General features: G+C 40.0%; 1 long non-coding RNA gene across 1 annotated transcript in view; it reads right to left on the bottom strand.

Moving 5' to 3' along the window:
• Positions 1–1,365: 1,365 nt before the first annotated feature.
• The window catches only part of LOC129644748 (uncharacterized), a 45,262-nt gene continuing 23,135 nt past the window's right edge, over positions 1,366–23,492 (bottom strand). Inside the window, exons 2-4 of the long non-coding RNA XR_008710955.1 lie at positions 6,410–6,440; positions 6,160–6,297; positions 1,366–1,808 (exon numbers count right to left, since the gene is read on the bottom strand). This is a non-coding gene — a long non-coding RNA (uncharacterized LOC129644748). The remainder of the gene's footprint in view (positions 1,809–6,159; positions 6,298–6,409; positions 6,441–23,492) is intronic.

The following is a 23,492-nucleotide window of genomic DNA, read 5'->3' as shown; positions in this document are numbered from 1 at the left end:
GGGTCTTTCTCTCCCACTGGCTGTGTACTCTATGGATACATTTGTTATTCGTCTTGCTCTCCCTGTGAGTAGGGTTATATAAGCTCAACTCAAATAGGAAATTCATCACACTGGAATCATCAGCCTGCACTCAAACCCCACTGTACCACCTGCTTTTGGAATCTCTGTTGTGTAGGCACCAGAGAGGTGGATCCCTTGATCATGGGGGTCTTCAGGAATGGAAGAAACCCCATGGTGTCCATATGGATGGACATACCTTCTCCACACTCTTTTCCTATGAAAACCATGCTTTCACTGGTTGTAATACTTCCATGAATTGATGACCTTTATCAGGGTCCCTTAAATTTATTAGGATTTACCTAGTGCCCAATGACACAGAGCACTATTAGAAAAGTTCTATGAGCCCTTCTTCATCTGTTTTTCCTGAACTCAAACCTCCCAAACACACCCCCATCTGTCTTTCTCCTGCATCTCTGTGACTAACACCCCAGTGCCATTCCCCGCAGCTGCATATAGATCCCTATGCAGCTGCTCCCTAAGTCCTGCCCTGCATCTCCCTCCCCACATTAAAATCTCTCTGAAACCAAGTCACATTGTGTCCATATCCTTCAACACTCTCTCTCCAGGTCTACTCTTCCATATAGTGTCACTAACTGCAGTAGAGCCCCTAACCTCTGCAGTGGGCTTTGTTTCCTACCCACTCCTCACTGTCATTTTTGCCGCCTTCCCCTGCCCCAGAAGCCCAGTCCTAAGGCCTTTATAGTTCCTGAGCTCTGTGCCAGAAATATCCTGCCTCCCAACCTCCCAGTCTAACTCCTCTTACCTGATAGATGTCAGCATAAACATCACCTCCTGGTGTTACCCTGTGACACCCCCATCCCCGCTTCCATAGCCCAAGCAAAGCAGATAGCAGCATCCTTTGTTTCTTTGTTCTTTATTATCTGACCTGGTCCTCACTAAAATGTAGCCTCTGGAATACACAGGTCTCAAACCCGGTGATTTTTTTCATGGCTACATCCCAAGCACCCAAAAGAGTGCTAAAAGAGTGAAAATGAAAGTGTTAGTCACTCAGTCATAACTGACTCTTTGTGACCCCATGGACTCTAGCCTGCCAGGCTACTCTGCTCATGGAATTCTCTAGGCAAGAATACTGAAGTGGGTTACCAGGGGATCTTACTGATCCAGGGATTGAACCCAGGTCTATTGCATAGCAGGCAGATTCTCTAACATCTGAGCCACCAGGGAAGTCCATAAAATAGTGCTGAAGATATAAGCTTCATAGATATTTACTAAATAAATCGATGTGAATGAAGGCAAAGCACACACACACATACGCCCATGCACATACACAAGTTTTAAGTGTAAGTGTCTGGTCATTCACCAGAATTTTTCAGATTTTTATTTGATCCACTGTGTGCCCAGGACTGAATCTTCTGGCCTTGGCTACAGTAGTAAACCAGAAGGCAGGAGGACAGAGGTTGGGAGCAGTTTTTCCTATTCTAGTGACAGCTGCCACTGGGCTCAGATGACACCACTTTCCTCTCCTCTTCCAGGATCATGTTGGCAAACAGCTTCCATACTGAGAGCACTTGCAGGTCGTTCAAGTTCCCATTATCCACGTGGTCTCCAAAGAGGTCAAGCAAGTGGATCGTCTTCAGAGGGTGTTCAGCCACTGGTGTTAGCTGGTTGATTTTATCATTCAGGATTTGCTCCATTTGTGTGTTTGACTGCTCCAGCCTTTATTTCTCCTCCTCCTTGAACTCTCTGCTTCCATTTCACAATTTCTTGGTTGAGCATTTCTGGACTTTCTAGAAAATAAGTATTTTCATTCACATCATTCATTATATTCTTCTGAAGTTGTTCTCCATTTTTTCCTGCATTTATGGTAGGTTTTCCATCATTCACTTGGGAAAGTTGAGAAATCTGGCTCTTCTGTGCCTTTTCCAGAAAGTCCACAGTGCTCAGAAGAGATGACCTGTTCAGGTTTGTATTCAGTGCCTACAAGCACAAGGTTTGTACCATGAGAGGACTCACGTCCATCCTAGGGGTTTCTGGGGGCTTCTGTGGCTTTTGTCATTGGTCTGATATTCTCACTGCATTCTCCACAGACTTCAATGTGCACAAAATACTTCTTGCCTAGCAACTTAAAATGTGAAGTCTCTTTACTAACAAAACTAGCATCACAATGCATACCAGTATATCCCAGGAAAATGAAGGGATATTTGGCATTTTTCTCAAGCCTTCAGCAGTCACCAGCAGAGTACCCTCCAGGTGCTCCAAGGATAAGGAAAGTGGATCAGTTGGCAGGTAGCTAGCCCTCCATGGCTGTGTAGAACTCCACAACTCTGCCCCAGAGGGCCCTGGTTCTATGGGTCACAGCTGACCTCTTAGAACCTTGTAGAGTGTTCTGTCTCTAAGGTAAACAGGTGCCTGGCAACCTGACAGATCAGTCAGCTAGGAGACTAGAGTCCAACCAAGTCCTAGAAACAAATTTTCCCTACCTTTGGTCTGAACATGGACATCACCAGATGATCAACACCAAAATCAGAATGATTATATTCTTTGCAGCCAAAGATGGAGAAGCTCTATACAGTTAGCAAAAACAAGACCAGGAGCTGACTGTGGCTCAGACCATGAACTCCTTATTGCAAAATTCAAACTTAAATTGAAGAAAGTAGGGAAAACCACTAGACCATTCAGGTATGACCTAAATCAAATACCTTATGATTATACAGTGGAAGTGAGAAATAGATTTAAGGGCCTAGACCTGATAGATAGAGTGCCTGATGAACTGTGGAATGAGGTTTGTGACATTGTACAGGAGACAGGGATCAAGACCATTCCCATAGAAAAGAAATGCAAAAAAGCAAAATGGCTGTCTGGGGAGGCCTTACAAATAGCTGTGAAAAGAAGACAAGCAAAAAGCAAAGCAGAAAAGGAAAGATATAAACATCTGAATGCAGAGTTCCAAAGAATACCAAGAAGAGATAAGAAAGCCTTCTTCAGCTATCAATGCAAAGAAATAGAGGAAAACAACAGAATGGGAAAGACTAGGGATCTCTTCAAGAAAATCAGAGATACCAAAGGAACATTTCATGCAAAGATGGGCTCGATAAAGGACAGAAATGGTATGGACCTAACAGAAGCAGAAGATATTAAGAAGAGGTGGCAAGAATACACAGAAGAACTGTACAGAAAAGATCTTCAAGACCCAGATAATCATGATGGTGTGATCACTGACCTAGAGCCAGACATCCTGGAATGTGAAGTCAAGTGGGCCTTAGAAAGCATCACTACGAACAAAGCTAGTGGAGGTGCTGGAATTCCAGTTGAGCTATTCCAAATCCTGAAAGATGATGCTGTGAAAGTGCTGCACTCAATATGCCAGCAAATTTGGAAAACTCAGCAGTGGCCACAGGACTGGAAAAGGTCAGTTTTCATTCCAGTCCCAAAGAAAGGCAATGCCAAAGAATGCTCAAACTACCACACAATTGCACTCATCTCACATGCTACTAAAGTAATGCTCAAAATTCTCCAAGACAGGCTTCAGCAATATGTGAACTGTGAACTTCTTGATGTTCAAGCTGGTTTTAGAAAAGGCAGAGGAACCAGAGATCAAACTGCCAACATCCTCTGGATCATAGAAAAAGCAAGAGAGTTCCAGAAAAACATCTATTTCTGCTTTATTGACTATGCCAAAGCCTTCGACTGTGTAGATCACAATAAACAGTGGTAAATTCTGAAAGAGATGGGAATACCAGAACACCTGATATGCCTCTTGAGAAATTTGTATGCAGGTCAGGAAGCAACAGTTAAAACAATACAGTATACTAACGCATATATATGGAATTTAGAAAGATGGTAACAATAACCCTGTGTACGAGACAGCAAAAGAGACACTGATGTATAGAACAGTCTTATGGAGTCTGTGGGAGAGGGAGAGGGTGGGAAGATTTGGGAGAATGGCATTGAAACATGTAAAATATCATGTATGAAATGAGATGCCAGTCCAGGTTCGATGCACGATACTGGATGCTTGGGGCTGGTGCACTGGGACGACCCAGAGGGATGGAATGGGGAGGGAGGAGGGAGGAGGGTTCAGGATGGGGAACACATGTATACCTGTGGCGGATTCATTTTGATATTTGGCAAATCTAATACAGTTATGTAAAGTTTAAAAATAAAATAAAATTAAAAAAAAAAAAAAGAAATTAAAAAAAAAAAAAAAAAAAAAAAAACTGGACATGGAACAACAGACTGGTTCCAAATAGGAAAAGGAGTACATCAAGGCTGTATATTGTCACCCTGTTTATTTAACTTATATGCAGTGTACATCATGAGAAACGCTGGGCTGGAAGAAGCACAAGCTGGAATCAAAATTGCGGGAGAAATATCAATAACCTCAGATATGCAGATGACACCACCCTTATGGCAGAAAGTGAAGAGGAACTAAAAAGCCTCTTGATGAAAGTGAAAGTGGAGAGTGAAAAAGTTGGTTTAAAGCTCAACATTCAGAAAACGAAGATCATGGCATCCGGTCCCACCACTTCATGGGAAATAGATGGGGAAACAGTGGAAACGGTGTCAGACTTTATTTTTCTGGGCTCCAAAATCACTACAGATGGTGACTGCAGCCATGAAATTAAAAGACGCTTGCTCCTTGGAAGGAAAGTTATGACCAACCTAGATAGCATATTCAAAAGCAGAGACATTACTTTGCCAGATAGCATATTCAAAAGCAGAGCCATTACTTTGCCAACAAAGGTTCATCTAGTTAAGGTTATGGTTTTTCCTGTGGTCATGTATGGATGTGAGAGTTGGACTGTGAAGAAGGCTGAGTGCCGAAGGATTGATGCTTTTGAACTGTGGTGTTGGAGAAGACTGTTGAGAGTCCCTTGGACTGCAAGGAGATCCAACCAGTCCATTCTGAAGGGGATCAGCCCTGGGATTTCTTTGGAAGGAATGAAAGCTGAAACTCCAGTACTTTGGCCACCTGATGTGAAGAGTTGATTCATTGGAAAAGACCCTGATGCTGGGAGGGATTGGGGGCAGGAGGAGAAGGGGACGACAGAGGATGAGATGGCTGGATGGCATCACTGACTCGATGGATGTGAGTCTGAGTGAACTCCGGGAGTTGGTAATGGACAGGGAGGCCTGGCGTGCTGCGATTCATGGGGTCGCAAAGAGTCGGACATGAGTGAGCCACTGATCTGATCTGATCTTGGTCTGAAAATAGAAGGTGATCTCACCAGTTGCTGTTGTTTAGTTGCTAAGTCATTACCTACTCTTTTGCAACCCTATGGACTGTAACCCGCTAGACTCCTCTGCCCAAGGAATTTTCCAGGCAAGAATACTGGGGTGGGTTGTCGTTTCCTTCTCCAGGGGATCTTCCCCACCCAGGGGTTAAATACACATCTCCTGTATCTCTTGCATTGCAGTCAAATTCTTTATCACTAAGTCATCAGGGTAGCCCTATTTTATACATAGTATCAATAGTGTATATGTGTCCATTCCAATCTCCCAATTCATCCCACCCCACCATTTTCCCCCTTGGGGGAAAGAAATCCAAAAAAGAGAGTATATATATGTATATGTATATAAAGCTGATTCACTTTGCTGTACAGCAGAAACTAACACAACATTGTAAAGCAACTGTATTCCAATAAAAACTTCTTTAGAAAAATAAAGAGTATAAGCATTGTCAGGTAAACCACATTTAATATCAAAATGTAAGTGGATCCATAGGATCCCTAGACTCAGTATTTGGAGAAGACAATGGTAACCCACTCCAGTACTCTTGCCTGGCAAATCCCATGGACGGAGGAGCCTGGTGGGCTGCAGTCCATGGGGTTGCTAGGAGTCGGACATGACTGAGCAACTTCACTTTCACTTTTCACTTTCATGCTTGGAAAAGGCAGTGGCAACCCACTCCAGTGTTCTTGCCTAGAAAATTCCAAGGACTAGGGAGACTGGTGGGCTGCCGTCTATGGGGTCGCACAGAGTTGGACACGACAGAAGCGACTTAGCAGCAGCAGCAGCAGACTCAGTATTTGGTATACTTGCCCTTATGCCACCAAAGCTACTAGATGAAAGAGCCAAGGCGTGGCCCACTGGTCCTCATGATCATGTGGTTATCCCTCTTCTGCTCCACAGACTTACCTTTCCCATGTCTTCCCAACAGGGTGTGAGCAGACACAGGAGGCAGGGTGGTGCTTGTGGTTCTTGGGCTGCCTCTTGTCTACATCTGTTTTTTTACATCGTTAGGGCCTATTTGGAGTCGGAATTCACTAAATGCTCCTGGAATGGATGTGTAAACACACAGCATGTCAGGGGTCTGAAAGTTGCACCCAGTCTTCTTCCTAAACACAAGGTTTGCAGGTGCTACAATGGTCATTTCTCACATTCTCACCTTTGGTCCATAAGAAGTCCTTCCACATTATCTACAAAAATGGAGAAAGAAAATTAGGAATAATAGGAAGTCAGCATACACCTAAATAAAACAAATTGGTTGCTATTTTGCAATCATTTAGTTTTCCTGTATTTTTTCTACTTAAAATTTCTTTTATAAAATAATAGCAATAATGAATGTAGTGTGTGACTTTCAATTTCTAGTTTGGCAATATGGCAGGTTGAGAACCCAACATGTAGGACTTCTAGATTTTGGTCATTTGTGGAAATTTTAAGGGTCTGTGAAATTCAGTCTGGAAACTTCTAATCAGAGGCTGGCTCCTGAAATCCAGGGCACTTTGTCCATTCTTTCTGGGGTCCTGCTTCTATCTGTTTCTTTGCTATTTTGGTTTGGGGCAGGAGCGTGTAGCTTGTGGAATTTTAGTTCCACTGGCCAGGCATCAAACCCATGTCCCCTGCAGTGGAAGCATGGAGTCTTAACCAGTAGACCACCATGGAAGTCTGATAAACTTTTTTTTCACGATGTTTCCATGTGCTGAGGTCACAGGTCCACTGATCAGTTCTCCTCTATATTTGAGGACAATGACTTTTCTTGGGGTACCTTGTACAACAATTATTTGATGTATAAATTGAGTGAGTAAATGTTTCCAAGTTGAGATGAAAAATCAGTTTGAATGGTGTTTTAAGACTCAAATTCTCATAGCTTGTAATATATAATTATCTAGCCCAGGAACATATCAAAACCTTCATTTTATGACTGGATCCTGCCTTGAGGATAAGGGGTTTAGGAAGAGGGCATGTTCAAGGGTCACAGTCTGACCATAGGAGATGACAGACAGAGACAAGATGATGCTGGACAGTGAGGGTGTTGAGACAAAGAAGCCAAAGAAGAGGAGGTTTCAGGAGTTATTTTATCTTCCTTTAATTGCTTGTTTGTCTCAGTCTTAAATCATGTTTTGTGGAGGGCAATTTTAGACTCCTAAAAACCTTAGGGAGGAGGGTTCAGGATGGGGAACACATGTATACCTGTGGTGGATTCATTTTGATATTTGGCAAAACTAATACAGTTATGTAAAGTTTAAAAATAAAATAAAATAATAAAAAAACAAACAAACAAAAAAAAACCTTGGGAAGCCTCAAGGTACCAGTTGAAATAAGTACTCCATTCAATTCTGAGCAATTCTGAGCAATTCTAGCCAGATTCTTTTCTTTTTTTTTTTTTTAATTTTTTTTATTTTTATTATTATTTTTTTAATTTTATTTTATTTTTAAACTTTACATAATTGTATTAGTTTTGCCAAATATCAAAATGAATCCACCACAGGTATACATGTGTTCCCCATCCTGAACCCTCCTCCCTCCTCCCTCCCCATTCCATCCCTCTGGGTCTTCCCAGTGCACCAGCCCCAAGCATCAGGTATCCTGCATGGAACCTGGACTGGCTTTTCTAAGTAAACTAAGTTTGAAATTTCAAAAGGTCTCAATAATGGTCATTGATATTCTAAACTGTCTCAGAAAAGTGAAAGTGAAAGTGAAGTAGCTCAGTCCTGTCTGACTGTAGCCTACGAGGCTCCTCCCTCCATGGGATTCTCCAGGCAAGAGTACTGGAGTGGGTTGCCATTTCCTTCTCCAGGGGATCTTCCCAACCCAGGGATCAAACCCTGGTCTCCTGCATTCCAGGCAGACTCTTTAACCTCTGAGCCACCAGGGAAGCCCCCAAACTGCCTCAACGATATTTTAAATAAGCCCATTTATAAGAAATGAGCATGAGAAAGAACTGCAGGTTTTTCTTTTTTCTTCTTTTTTTTTTTTTAATAAAATTTCTTAAGAGGGTAACCCTCTTAAGAGGATAACTGGGAACTCATTTTCTTGTTTTTTTCATCAAGATTAAAGAAGTTTTCAAATCCCTAATAGCACAAATGACTCATTGCAAACAGCTTGCAAGCCAACTCCAGAAAATTTGAAGGAAATTGATTGGTGCCTGAAGAACCTTCAGGCAGATCAGTCACTCAGTCCTGTCTGATTCTTTACGGCCCCATGCACTGCAGCACGCCAGGCCTCCCTGCATCACCAACTCCTAGAGACTACTCAAACTCATGTCCATGGCCTTGGTGACGTCATCCAACAATCCATCCTCTGTCGTCCTCTTCTCCTCCTGCCCTCAAACTTTCCCAGCATCAGGGTCTTCTCCAATGAGTCAGTTATTCACATCAGATGGCCAAAGTATTGGAGTTTCAGCATCAGTCCTTCCAATGAATATTCAGGACTGATTTGCTTTAGGATTGATTGGTTGGATCTCCTTGCAGTCCAAGGGGCTCTCAAGAGGCTTTTCCAACACCATAGTTCAAAAGCATCAATTCTTTGGCCCTCAACTTTCTTTATAGTCCAACTCTCATATCCATACGTGATGACTGGAAACACCATAGCTTTGACTGGATGGACCTTTGTTGGCAAAGTAATGTCTCTACTTTTTAATATGCTGTCCAGGTTGGTCATAACTTTTCTTCCAAGGACCAAGCATCTTTTAATTTCATGGCTGCAGTCACCATCTGCAGTGATTTTGGAGCCCCCAAAAATAAAGTCAGCCACTGTTTCCAGTGTTTCCCCATCTATTTGCCACGAAGTAATGGGACTGGATGCCGTGATCTTAGTTTTCTGAATGTTGAGTTTTAAAACAGCTTTTTCACTCTCCTCTTTCACTTTCATCAAGAGGCTCTTTAGTTCTTCTTTGATCTCTGCCATAATGGTGCTGTCATCTGCGTATCTGAGTTTATTGATATTTCTCCTGGAAATCTTGATTCCAGCTTGCAAGCCAACTCCAGAAAATTCAAAGTGAATAGCCTTACCAAAAGCCTTTTCAGCCAGTTGCCAGATAATAGTCCTTCAAAGACTAGATCAAAGGCAGAATGGGAACTGGGCCAAATGGCCCACTTGGGTTGAAACAATCTCAAGATCATGCTGAAGTGCCAAATTGAGTGCTGGTATTCAGATTAAGACTTAATATACCTGTGGCGGATTCATTTTGATATTTGGCAAAACTAATACAATTATGTAAAGTTTAAAAATAAAATAAAATTAAAAAAAAAGACAATCTAGAAATAAGAAAAATTTAAATAGATCCTGAATAAAGCCTGGAGAGCTTCAAATGCAAATAGAGTATGAAATCAGAACTGGAAGAAAGAAGGACCTTCAAACTCCAGAGTCAGCATGGAAATCAATCAAGGACCATGTGCTCAGTTGTGGGACTGCACCTGTTGGCTCACTAGACCTGGAGCCATCAAGAGTCACTTCTGGTCCTCTTAGAGGCCCACCAAGATGTTGACTTGAAACAAGTAGACTTCGAGATAACTACCCAACAATAGTGGATTTATTCAGAATCAACAGAGTTAGAATTTAGGGTCTGCAAACATGGTTAGCCACAGGCAAGTTCCAGCGTGGCAAGGCAAGGAGACCTCTTTTACAGAGAGGAGATGGACGTTGACAGGGAGGGTTGCAGTAACAAAGAGTCTATGGCTTTTCATTGGCTGAGTCCTTGCCAATAAAAACCAGAAATTTTCTTCTTCCTGCTGGGCTGTCATTGTCACAGGGCATGAGAGTGCCCCCTTCTAGTTTCCCAACTCTATTTTTCCCCAAACTTTTTATTTTGTATTAGGATATAGCCCCTCCCCACTCTATCTAATTGAGGTTTTTGTTTGTTAATCTTTCACAGCAGAACAGAAGCTACTATTAAAAGGAATAAAAATTTTCCCATTGGGAATTTGGCACTGATTTCATAGTTATTAATTATACAGTAAAATATTACAAAAATGGATAAACAAGGTCTTACTGTATAGCACAGAAAATTATATTCAATATCCTGTAATAAATCTCCGTGGAAAAGAATATGAATATATATATATATATATATATATATATATATATATATATATATATATATTTGAATCACTATGGTGTGCACCAGAAATTAGATAACATTGTAAATTAACTATGAAATTGAAAGTGTTAGTTGCTCAGTCATATCTGATTCTTTGCAACCCCATGGACTGTAGCCCACCAGGCTCATCTGTCCATGGTATTCTCCAGGCAAGAATACTAGAGTTGGTTGCAATGCCCTCCTCTGGGGGATCTTCCCAACCCAGGGATCTAAACCAGGTCTCCTGCATTGCAGATGGATTCTTTAGCAACTAGGGAAGCAATACTTCAATTTAAAAAGTCTTCTGATATTAGGGTAGTTATTAAACCAAATTCTTTCAATGCCTATCATTTTTAATCGTTCTTAGTTACTATACAGGATTTTATAAGATTGTTCTGTTTTTTCCTACTATTTCAGAAAAACTATATTTTTGTACATAAATTATAGTTCCACATTGATTTAAAGTGTTTCCCTGGTGGCTCACATGATAAAGAATCTCGCCTGCAATGTAGAAGAGCTGGGTTTGATCCCTGGGTCAGGAGGATCCCCTGGAGGACGAAATGCCAACCCACTCCCGCATTCTCGCCTGGGAAATCCCCTGAACAGAGGAGTCTGGTGAGCCATAGTCCATGGGGTTGGAAAGTGGGACACAACTGAGTATCCAATACTAGTGATTTTTAAAATATTTGTGCAAAAATGTTTTTTTTTTATGTTATAGATTTCCTTTTTTAAAAAATTTAGAACATTTATAATGCTGTGTTTCTAATGTATAACCAAGTGAATCATATATTCATATATATACATATATCCCCTCTTGTTTGGATTTCTTTCCAATTTAGGTCACCACAGAAACTGAGGAGAGTTCCCTATGGGATACCCAGGCGGCACTAGTGGTAAAAATTTGCCTGCCAATGAGGGAGACATAAGATACACCCTGGGTTGGGAAGATCCCCTGGAGGAGGGCATGGCAACCCACTCCAGTATTCTTGCCTGAAGAATCCCACGGACAGAGGAGTCTGGCAGGCTACAGTCCGTTCGGTCACAAGAGTCGGACATGACTTAGCCACTAAACCACCACCACCACAGTCTGCCATCTTTTCAGTCAGCTGGCTCTCTGAAAAAGTCACATTGCTTGCCTCAACACCTTGTCTCTCTGATTCATTGGCCTGTTGTGCAAGCAGAGCAAACTTGGACTAGGTAACATTTCCATAGCAAGTGTGTCTCTTCTATCTCATAAAGTCAAAGGATACAGTTCTTTTTCTGCTCTGAAGTTTTCCATAGTGTCACTGATCAGCCAGGACTCTGAAACTTAGAGGAGGCTTCTGTTTTATTAAAACTGTTTAAATCACCAACTTATTCCCTAGTTTTTATTATTTTCAATAGCAACTACCAGGTCATGACTCCATTTCTATTATAGCAGGTTATAAATGTACCACATTAAAATTTGCTTAACAGTTCCCTAATATTTGATTTCATCATGCCCAAAAGGTGTAAGATTGGAGACTTGATTATCATTGTCTTCATTTTCTAGATTCAGTTCAGTTCAGTCACTCAGTCATATCCGACTCTTTGTGACCCCATGAATCGCAGCACGCCAGACCTCCCTGTCCATCACCAACTCCTGGAGTTCACTCAGACTCACGTCCATCGAGTCAGTGATGCCATCCATCCATCTCATCCTCTGTTGTCCCCTTCTCCTCCTGCCCCCAATCCCTCCCAGCATCAGAGTCTTTTCCAATGAGTCAACTCTTTGCATGATGTGGCCAAAGTACTGGAGTTTCAGCTTTAGGAAACAGAAAATCAAGAGGCTGTGGCTTCTTCAAGATCACAGGGCAGATAAGTAGAAAAATTAGATCTTCTCAACTCAGATTTATACTTTTTTCCCTCCTTAAACAAATCTGACTTTTGCTTCTTCCTAAACCAACAAATCTGGTCTGTGTTTATTTTACCTATATATTATTAACCTCCTTTAGATGGCTGTTAGCATCTATCAGATCAGTCAGATCAGTCACTCAGTCATGTCCGACTCTTTTCGACCCCATGAATCGCAGCATGCCAGGCCTCCCTGTCCATCACCAACTCCCGGAGTTCACCCAGACTCACGTCCATCGAGTCAGCGATGCCATCCAGCCATCTCATCCTCTGTCATCCCCTTCTCCTCCTGCCCCCAATCCCTCCCAGCATCAGAGTCTTTTCCAATGAGTCAAGTCTTTGCATGAGGTGGCCAAAGTACTGGAGTTTCAGCTTTAGCATCATTCCTTCCAAAGAAATCCCAGGGCTGATCTCCTTCAGAATGGACTGGTTGGATCTCCTTGCAGTCCAAGGGACTCTCAACAGTCTTCTCCAACACCACACTTCAAAAGCATCAATTCTTCAGCGCTCAGTCTTCTTCACAGTCCAACTCTCACATTCATACATGACCACAGGAAAAACCATAGCCTTGACTAGACGAACCTTTGTTGGCAAAGTAATGTCTCTGCTTTTGAATATGCTATCTAGGTTGGTCATAACTTTCCTTCCAAGGAGCAAGCGTCTTTTAATTTCATGGCTGCAGTCACCATCTGTAGTGATTTTGGAGCCCAGAAAAATAAAGTCTGACACCGTTTCCACTGTTTCCCCATCTATTTCCCATGAATTGATGGGACTGGATGCCATGATCTTCGTTTTCTGAATGTTGAGCTTTAAGCCAACTTTTTCACTCTCCACTTTCACTTTCATATATATATATAGTTAGCATCTATACTGTATTTCAAATAGGCAAAAAAATAGTTTGGTTTTAAAGTATTTCTATGACAATGTATGAGTTCAAATTTTAGCTACTAGAATTACTACTTGGCACACACAGACATACACAAAAGAAAATGATGTGCATGCTAAAACCAAATACAATTTTATTTCCTAATGGGCTGAATAAAGCATAAATATGATAATGCGTGCCCTGAAGAATAATTATCAGCCTTTCCTTTCTAACAATATCAGGTTCTGCAGGGCCAGTTGGAATATAGATGGAATTATGTTGACAAGAACACATTTAGAGAAAAGCAATAGTAGTTAGTAAAGCAGACTATTAGATTATATTTTAATAACTTTATAATAGCAATGTGATACTGTGATAAAGCCTAAAATCTCTAATAAAAATAATAAATGTCTGATTTAGCAAAGATAAATACAATTTAAATCAAATCAAATGTTATAAAGAGTGCTATAAAGTGAATTTATTCTGCTAAAATATATCCCAGAAAGAGGAAACAATGTGAACAATTAAGAAGTTCTTCCAAATTTCAAGTTTAAGAACTTCAATGAGCATGAAAATACATCTATAATACATATGTGTAGGAGAAGGCAATGGCACCCCACTCCAGTACTCTTGCTTGCAAAATCCCATGGACGGAGGAGCCTGGTAGGCTGCAGTCCATGGGGTCACTAAGAGTCAGACACGACTGAGCAACTTCACTTTCACCTTTCACTTTCATGCATTGGAGAAGGAAATGGCAACCCACTACGGTGTTCTTGCCTGGAGAATCCCGGGACGGGGGAGCCTGGTGGGCTGCCGTCTATGGGGTCTCACAGAGTCGGACACGACTAAAGTGACATAGCAGCAGCAGCAGCAGAAGGTAGCAGCAATCTTAGTTATTATTATTTTCTGTCTTCTATATTGATGTTTGACTTAGGATGTTAATTTGATGTTATAAATTTCAAAATCTGGCTCAAATTGGAAAGGGTGTGTGTATATGTATTTTGCTACCTATGATTTTAATATTTAAAGTATTTGGTACCATCTAACTATAGGATCTATACTTTATGTAACAGCTAATACTTAGAATTGATAATTCTAAATAAACTGATTGAAAGTTTTAAAATAAAAAAAAATTTGTTCATCAAGTTCATCATAAAATTAATTTTTAGTATATATTAATATATTTTGTGTCTTCATGATCATGTATATACATCCAACTGTCTCACTTTGGAGCATACTACTCTAGGGAAGTGACAGTAGTAAGTTGCAAGATGATCCCAATTTGTCGCTCTCTCCTTTGCCATGTACTTAGCATGATCCTACATGGGATGGTGATATGTATAATTTCCTGACCCTGGGCTTGGCCAAATAGCTTGCTTTGGCCAGTGAAATACTAGCATATGTGACATAAGTAGAAGTGTCAAAGAGGCTTAGAATATCAAGCTTGCTCACACTTGCCCTTCTGCTATTGCCATGAGGTAGACATACTCTGATCTGCTTGTTGGTCCCAGAAAAAAAATGAAGGACCCACAAAGCAGAGCCCAGCTTGTATCATTCATCCCCTGAGTATGACTGAGGACATCATATATCAGCCAAACCCCAATCTCAGAACCTGAGAGCTATTATAAAAAATAACTGTTGTTTCTAGTACTGCATTTGGCAGTGGTTTACATAGCAATAGCCAAAGAACACAGTGACAACATGACTTCCCAAATCAAAATTTCATTATGTAGAAATGAAGAGGAAACGGAGCAGTTGTCTCTGAAAAACAATAACAAAGCTGCTTTGAGAATGTTTTTTTGAGTCTGCCTCTCAAAAGATTTGAAGACAGAAAAAAAAAAAAAAAAAAGAAAAGATCATAGTCCAAATGCTAGACTAGTTTTGCCTACCGCTCTTTAAATTGCATTACCCATTCATACGAATTCTCTCATATGACTTTCCAAAAACATATAATAGGTAGGGCAGATATCTTATTCTACTTTTTCTGAAATAGCTGTCCTCTGGTAAGTTATGAACAACCTAGACAGCATATTAAAAAGCAGAGACATCACTTTGTCAACAAAGGTCCATTTGTCAAGGCTATGGTTTTTCCAGTGGTCATGTATGGATGGACTGTCAAGAAAGCTGAGTACCTAAGGATTGATGCTTTTGAACTGTGGTGTTGGAGAAGACTCTTGAGAGTCCCTTGGACTGCAAGGAGATCCAACCAGTCCATCCTAAAGGAGATCAGTCCTGGGTGTTCATTGGTAGGACTGATTTTGAAGCTGAAACTCCACTATTTTGGCCACTTGATGCTAAGAGCTGACTCATTTGAAAAGACCCTGATTCTGGGAAAGATTGAGGGCAGGAGGAGAAGGGGACGACAGAGGTTGAGATGGTTGGATGGCATCACCCACTCAATGGGCATGGGTTTGGGTGGACTCCTGGAGTTGGTGATGGACAGGGAGGCCTGGCGTGCTGCGGTTCATGGGGTCGCAAAGAGTTGGACACGACTGAGCAACTGAGCTGAACTGAACTGAACTGGTAGAGTTAAGTTCAAAAAATCTAACCAAGGCTTCTCATCCCTGGTTCTTTCCCCCATTCCTGACCTGCCTCATTATATTTTCACACAATAGAACATAACTAAGAAAAGCAGAGCAGGAATTCCAAATGAGACTGACAAATACAAACAACCCTATCACACAGTAGCAGTAGAAAAAAGTTGCATTTCTGAAGACTGGACAAAGTCATCTCATCTGAGACATCAAAAGAATGGGGAAAAGGCAAGTTTCAAGAGCCACTTGGAGTTCATTTTGCAGTATAAATGCTGAGGGGCTTCCAAGGTGATTCAGCTGTAAAGAATTTGCCTGCAAAGCAGAAGACACAGGAGATTTGGGTTCTGATTCCTGGGTCCAGAAGATCCCCTGGAGGAGGGCATGGCAACCCACTCCAGTATTCTTGCCTGGAGAATCCTATGAACAGAGGAACCTGGGGGAGACTACAGTCCATAGGTTGCAAAAAGTCAGACACAACTGAAGTGACTGAGCATGCACACATGCATAAAACCCTGAGCCTCATCCTGAATTCTATCATAAGCCAAGCTTTTAGTCACCTGTATGCTTTATGCTCCTCTGAATGCAATTTATGGTTAAAAAAAAAAAACTGAGATTAAGTAATTAGGGTTCTCTGAGTCAGTGTAAAATCATCTGTGATAGCCTTTGTGTTGTTCAGGAAAATCTCATCAATACTCTATTAGAAACTCTGAATTAAGTCTAAAAACCACCAAGTCATGTTTACCTGCAAGAAGGAATCAGTACTAAAGAATTCCTATTTGAAAATCAGTGAATCTCCTTTCCTCTCAGAAACAGGGTCCAGTTGGAACAATTAAAAATAAAAGCAAAAATAAGCAAAATCTTCAAAAGAAGTTGTAAGAAGAATAAAATAACTAGGATTTTTAAAACTAATTGAATCCCAAATCAATACATAGATGTCTCTTTATCAAGAAAACAGCAATTAATCTTTAAACATGAGAAATGAAAAGAAATATAAAAGAGCAAAAAGGAGGAAATATATAAATCAAAGTGTTTCCTCTCCTATTAGACAATCAATTTACCGAACATGTATGGATATACGATAGACTTTATATAATCTCTTCAGTACATGTTTTGAAAACAAAATTATCAGTATGTTGAATATTATTATGTTATATATATATATATATATCTTACTGTTGACTATAGGCTATTTTATTATTATTAAAGTACAATTATGCTCTCTTACATTTGATTTCTTATCATGCTTTTGCCCAGTTATTGAAAATAGAAGCCTAATGTTCTATTAGCATCAATTGTATAATGACAGATGTTCTTTAGTGTCATTTATATATTCCTGACTGGACTTCCCCAGTGGCTCAGAGGTAATCTGCCTGCATGCAGGAAATGTAGAAGACTCAGGTTTGATCCCTGGTTTGGGAATATCCCTTAGAGGAGGAAATGGGGACCCACTTACCATATTCTTGCCTGGAAAAAATCACATGGCAGAGGAGCCTCATGGGCTAGAGTCTACAGAGTCACAAAGAGTCAGACACAACCAAGGATTCACTTACTCATGTATATATTCATGACAACTTGGTTCTTGTGAGTGACGTCTATATTGTACTGTCCAGCAATTGCATGACATAACAGGTAATATATGTGTGATATCTATACATATACCTGAAATCACTTTTTCCTCCACAAAAGGAAAGAAAGAAGTCATGAAAAGGCAAATTCATTATTTCAAGAACTTTAAAAATGCGGGGGGCCACAAATGAAACTGGTTAAATATCCTGTCCCCCCATGCCATAGTGCCAGCAATCACATTTGTTTTCATTCAAAGACAGTTGTCTAACATCTAAATGTTACTTAATTACACTTGTGTCATGCACTTATTGGGGCTTCCCAGGTCGCATTAGTGGTAAAGAACCCATCTGCCAATGTAGGACATAAGAGATAGAGGTTTGGTTGGATCCCCAGGTCAGGAAGATCCTCTGGAGGAGGGCATAGCAACCCACTCTGGTATTCTTGTTGAAAAATCCCATGGACAGAGGACCCTAGTGGACTGCAGTCCATGACGTTGCAAAGAGTCAGACATGCCTGAAGCGACTTAGCATGCATGCATGTACTTACCGTATTTGTGTTTGTGTTTAGTCATGAAGATCTTCTATTAATTAATATGAGGAAGATTCTGGATAATTCTGGATCCTACCCTAAGAATGTACCCTCAAATAAAGATTTATTATTTTTTTTATTTTCTAACTTGTTAGCTGCTTCTGATAAAGTCTCCAAATCTGCACTTCAAGTGGGAATTTAACACAGTTCTTGACGCCAATATTATCTATAGTTCGCCTATGATTTTCCATTCTCAGTCATCCAGAAAAGTCCACAATCACAACAGCCTTAATGGTTAGCTATTTACTCACAATGCATGCTATAACAAATCCCTTCATTAAAATTGAATTTGCCAATTAGCTCTGATTTTCATACTCAAAAATCACAGATACAAATATGTTTTATCTTAATTATCTTCAAACTGATCTTTGAGAATCCACATCTCTTTTCCTGCCTAGGATCAGTCAGCAGGGGAGGGAAGTACACATGACCCCACCAACTTCCTGCCCTTCATCCCAATGGTTATTTCTGTTGTGTGTGTGTGTGTTTTAACTCAGCTTTATTGAAATATAATTAACATATAACATTGTAGGAGTTTAATGTGATAATATGATATACTCCTATATTGTGAAATGATTACCGTAAGTTAACATATCCATCGACTCACAAGACTATCTTTGTACTGTGTGGTGAGAACACTTTCTCTTAGCAGCTTTCCAGTACAGAACACTATGTGGCATTGTCTGTTTTAACCAGAGAAGCACAACTTCATTCTCTGACAGAGTTAAGCTCTGTTGAAGAAGGTAATTCATTGTTTAAATAAGTAAATAAGGGAAATGATTGACGTAATTCAAGTCTTAATATTAAATATTTAAAATATTAGACTTAAGGTCGTTAAAAATATATGACATTTGTCATTGAAAAATCCATTTTAAAGAACAGTTCTTCAGATGATTGTAAAAGTTCTCTTATTTGAGTTGTCATAATCCTCCACTTCATTTTCTTTTTATTTATCTTATTGTATTTATTTATTTTTGTGGGCATTCCACAGGGTATGTGGGATCTTGATTCCCTGACCAGGATTGAATATGTGCCCCCCTGCAGTGGAAGCATGGAGTCCTAACCACTGAACTGCCAAGGAATTCCCTCCACTTCATTTTCTGAATGAAAATGTAACAGATGCAGACATACAATTCAGCCAATTAAAATTGAAATAAAAAAATATAGAATATTTTGTGTTTTCACAGCTACTCCAGTTATTACTTTCCAATTGGACTTTTATTTTAAAATTGTCTCAATGTTAATATGTAGAAAATTTTTTAAACTGTTATAATTAGAGCAAGGCAGACAAAATGGAAATGGAAAAGTTGTGAAGATTAAACTCATTAGATTACAGTGGCAACCAGGACATATTCAGGAATCAGGTATAACAATAAAGTTTTGAAAATCAAAGCTCATCTAACATTATTCTCAAGTCATCAAATTCTCACATTTTTTTTTATGAAGAGATAAATATTCACTATGGCAGCACAATAGCAAAGCAATCTAAATGAGTGTTAGTGTCATCTTTCTAAAGTATAACTCAGTATTCTCACTATTCTGTTTTCCAACTTGCAATGATTTATAGGAAAATTAAAACATAAAGACCCCCTTTTTACTGATGTCATTATGTTCTTTGCCTATATTCCAGTTCCTCTCTTATTAGAATATAAGCTCCCTAAGATGGTGATTCTACCAGTCTTGGCTAGTTCACCCCTGATATTCCTAGCCTGGCACTTAAGTGCTATTTAAAATACCAGTTGGCTGACAGATTTACTGAATGACCAACTCTTTGTGACCCCATAGACTGTAGCCCACCAGGCTCCTCTGTCCATGGGGCTTCTCCAGGGAATCTTCCTGACTCAGGAATCAAACCCAGGTCTCCTGAATTGCAGGCAGATTATTTATTATTTGAGCCATGGGTATCTTAAAGGCAAATGACTGACTAACTGATTCAGAATTGGAAAGCCAGGTTATAAGATGATTGATTTCTCAAGGAAAATGGAAGCTGGAAAGTCCTAGGTGTATTTTTGAGTTCTTTTTACCAAATAACTTTTGAGCACATGTTTTGCTCATAACCATTCCTTTACAAAATATAGGATCAGAACTTACCTGGTGCGAGAAATTCTCTAGGCTCTAAGATTAAATAATTCAATTACAATAGGTAAGACAGCTTCTTCCATTACGACTGGTTCTTTGTGTGTGTGTTTCATATAGAGAAATAAGCAATCTAGTTTGGGATATAGTGGAAAATGCTGTAAAGAAAAATCAATCAATGTTTGTAGAGAATGACTCAACCATGCCACACCCCCTGCCCTGCTGCTGCTAAGTCACTTCAGTCGTGTCCGACTTTGTGCAACCCCATAGATGGCAGCCCAGCAGGCTCCCCCGTCCCTGGGATTCTCCAGGCAAGAACACTGGAGTGGGTTGCCATTTCCTTCTCCAACGCATGAAAGTGAAAAGTGAAAGTCAAGTCGTTCAGTCATGTCCGACTCTTCGCAACCCCATGGACTGCAGCCTATCAGGCTCCTCTGCCCATGGGATTTGCCAGGCAAGAGTACTGGAGTTGGGGTGCCAGGGCCTATCAAAAAAGTGACATCTCAAAGCTTCATGAAAAAGAAGAGGTTGTCAGGAAAATATTCCAGCTGGTAAAACAGCTAGTGACTGAGCCCTGAGAACAAATGTGAACTAACCTAGGAAGAGAGGAACACCTTCTAGGGATAGTGAAGAATAAGTATTTGAGAACAAGGTGTGAGTTGCATCTGGGAAGAGACCGGTGACGGTCTATGGTAAATAACTTCATGTTTATTATTCTACATGAACTAAGACACTGTAAATATATTTTAAATAAAAGAATGATATAATAAGAATTGCATTTTTAAAGATAATTTTGGAGAAGGCAATGGCACCCCACTCCAGTACTCTTGCCTGGAAAATCCCATGGACGGAGGACCCTGGTTGGCTGCAGTCCATGGGGTTGCTGGGAGTCGGACACGACTGAGCGACTTCACTTTCACTTTTCACTTTCATGCATTGGAGAAGGAAATGGCAACCCACTCCAGTGTTCTTGCCTGGAGAATCCCAGGGACGGGGGAGCGTGGTAGGCTACCGTCTATGGGGTCACACAGAGTCGGACACGACTGAAGTGACTTAGCATAGCATAGCATTGCTGCCATATAAATAGTACCCTTAGGGTACAAGAGTGGAAGCAGGAAGGAAATATGAAGTCTATGTGTTATTTGTTGTGACCAAAATGAAAAGACTAATAACATACAACTAAGAGGCTTATTGGCACCCCACTCCCGTACTCTTGCCTGGAAAATCCCATGGATGGAGGAACCTGGTAGGCTGCAGTCCATGGGGTCAGTAAGAGTCGGACACGACTGAGTGACTTCACTTTCACTTTTTCACTTTCATGCATTGGAGAAGGAAATGGCAACCCACTCCGGTGTTCTTGCCTGGAGAAAACCAGGGGCCAGAGAGCCTGGTGGGCTGACGTCTATGGGGTCATACAGAGTTGGACATGACTGAAGTGACTTAGCAGTAGCAGTAGCAGCAAGAAGGTTATAATCGAGGTAAAAAACATGCTACCTTGCTCATCCTAGAAATCCTTCACTTAAAAACCAAGAGTGGCCTCCAGGTTTTAATAAAACTTACCTGTCTCCATCTCTAGGGCTGACACTAGCAGATTGCTATTTAGCTCTCTTTTTAGGAACCATACTAAAGTATTCTTCAGATTTTAATACAAGGAATTTCTATTCTTTAAATTATAAGAATTTTGCATATTTTATTTTATAACATAAAAATAAAAACTGTAGTTTTTATATTCCTAATTTCCTCTATATATTAATGACTCAAATTTCCTTTCCTCTAAGCTGGTCTTTAGCACTTAAAAGAAATTTATTCTAAATCAACATCTTCTTTTTAGCATTTACCTGACATTTTTGCACCATTATTTAAATTTCTTACTATCCATCAGTGAACTTCTATGTACTATAAAAAAACAAGACTAATTAAAATTTTTACAAAACTAAGCCCTGGATATTTTAAATTTATGTAAAAATTAGCTTCTTATAATTAAGAAGACTAGGCTCTCACATAAAATATAAAGTAGTTGGATTAAATAGATAAATGTATAGACAAAGACACAAATATTTACAGCTATCTATCTGTTCAAATTTCATTATATTAAATATATATACATGTGTATATTGCATATGTTCAAATCCCACTATTTTCATATAAATATAAATATATATATATATATATACACACACACACATATACACAGACAAACACACACACACACACACTGAGCTTTTCCTATGGCTCAGCAGTAAAGAATCCACCTTCAATGCAGGAGATGTAGCATGGGCCATGGGTTCAATCCCTGGGTCTGGAAGAGCTCCTGAGGAAGGAAATGGCAACCCACTAAAATATTCTTGTCTGGATAATCCCATGGACAGAGGAGACTGGCAGGCTATAGTCCATGGAGTCCCAAAAGAGTCAGACACAACTGAACACACACATGTGCATATATATACTTTATACTTTCTCTATTAGAAAAGTTGTACAACACATGAGTAGTTAAAATAATGACTTACGTAACATTGTTTCAAGGTACGAACTACCCAACTTTAGCTTACTCTCTAATTATCTCTTCATAACCAAAAATACTGTTTTTAGAGAGGTCTACTACCAAATACATAATCCAGGTCTAAAAGAGTCACCAGAAGAATGCTGTTTCTAGAATAACAGAGTCACAATGTTAAAGTATAATCAGGCAGTTCATTTCAGTCCCTATTAAATACAATTCCTTTCAAGTAAGGCTGTGAATTTAGTCAATTTTATCCAAATCAACTTATTAAGAAACATTAAAAAAAAAAAAAAAACCTTGTGTATTTGTCCTCAGATTAACTTTCCTACATATTACTTTAACTGAGGGAAAAAAAAAGTTAAGCCTTCTCTATACTTGAAATCACAACAGAAGCAGCTGAAACAGTGTACCTTTACAAAAGAATAAAATCTGAGTACAAGTTCTCGAAGCAGTACTGCTCTCCCTGAAGACTTCAAATATCTTTGTATATCGGTCCATGTCTTTATGGTCACAACCAAATTACTTAAATAACTCAGTTCACAGAAAATACCTTCTCATGATGATATTGCACACTGTGAATTGAGTGAAGAAGGAATTCATAGGGCCTGGACTCCATCTTAGGCCTGTTCATGCTGATCATGCTCAGCCACCTTTCCAATGGACTCTGAACTCTGTGTTTAGTGCCTATGAAAACAACAACAGATCCCCTCCAGACAGAGGAACCTTGAAGATCGTATCTAGGTTACTCATCGCCTAAGATAAAACATACACTAATCACCCCTTCCTCCAGACAAGCCATAATTTTTTCTGTATCTATCTGAGTGTAACCTCAGGTTTATCGATTATTGGCTAATTGTTTGACTATTTGAGCACATGAGCATATAGCACATGAATGATGGGGTTATTGGCATTGTATTTTCCTTGGTTTATGTAAGTCTCAAGGAATTTGGAGTGGTGAGTTCAGACACGTACACACATGGTATAAAAGATTTTCACAAATGCTGGTCAGGGTCCTCGGCTAAGAGGAGACTCTGCCTTGGGCCCGCGGTTGTAATAAACTGCGCTCCACTATCTGCACTGTCCTTCTGAGTGAGTTTGTTTCCTGGAACATGTGGCTACAACATTAGGAGAAAATTAGCTATATCCACTCCAAATGTTTTACTTACGGGA

The sequence above is a fragment of the Bubalus kerabau genome, chromosome 2 (assembly GCF_029407905.1).
Source record: "Bubalus kerabau isolate K-KA32 ecotype Philippines breed swamp buffalo chromosome 2, PCC_UOA_SB_1v2, whole genome shotgun sequence".
Classification (NCBI taxonomy): domain Eukaryota; kingdom Metazoa; phylum Chordata; class Mammalia; order Artiodactyla; family Bovidae; genus Bubalus; species Bubalus kerabau.
Note: the sequence above shows the minus strand (reverse complement) of the source record. Positions and strands in the feature narration are given on the sequence as shown.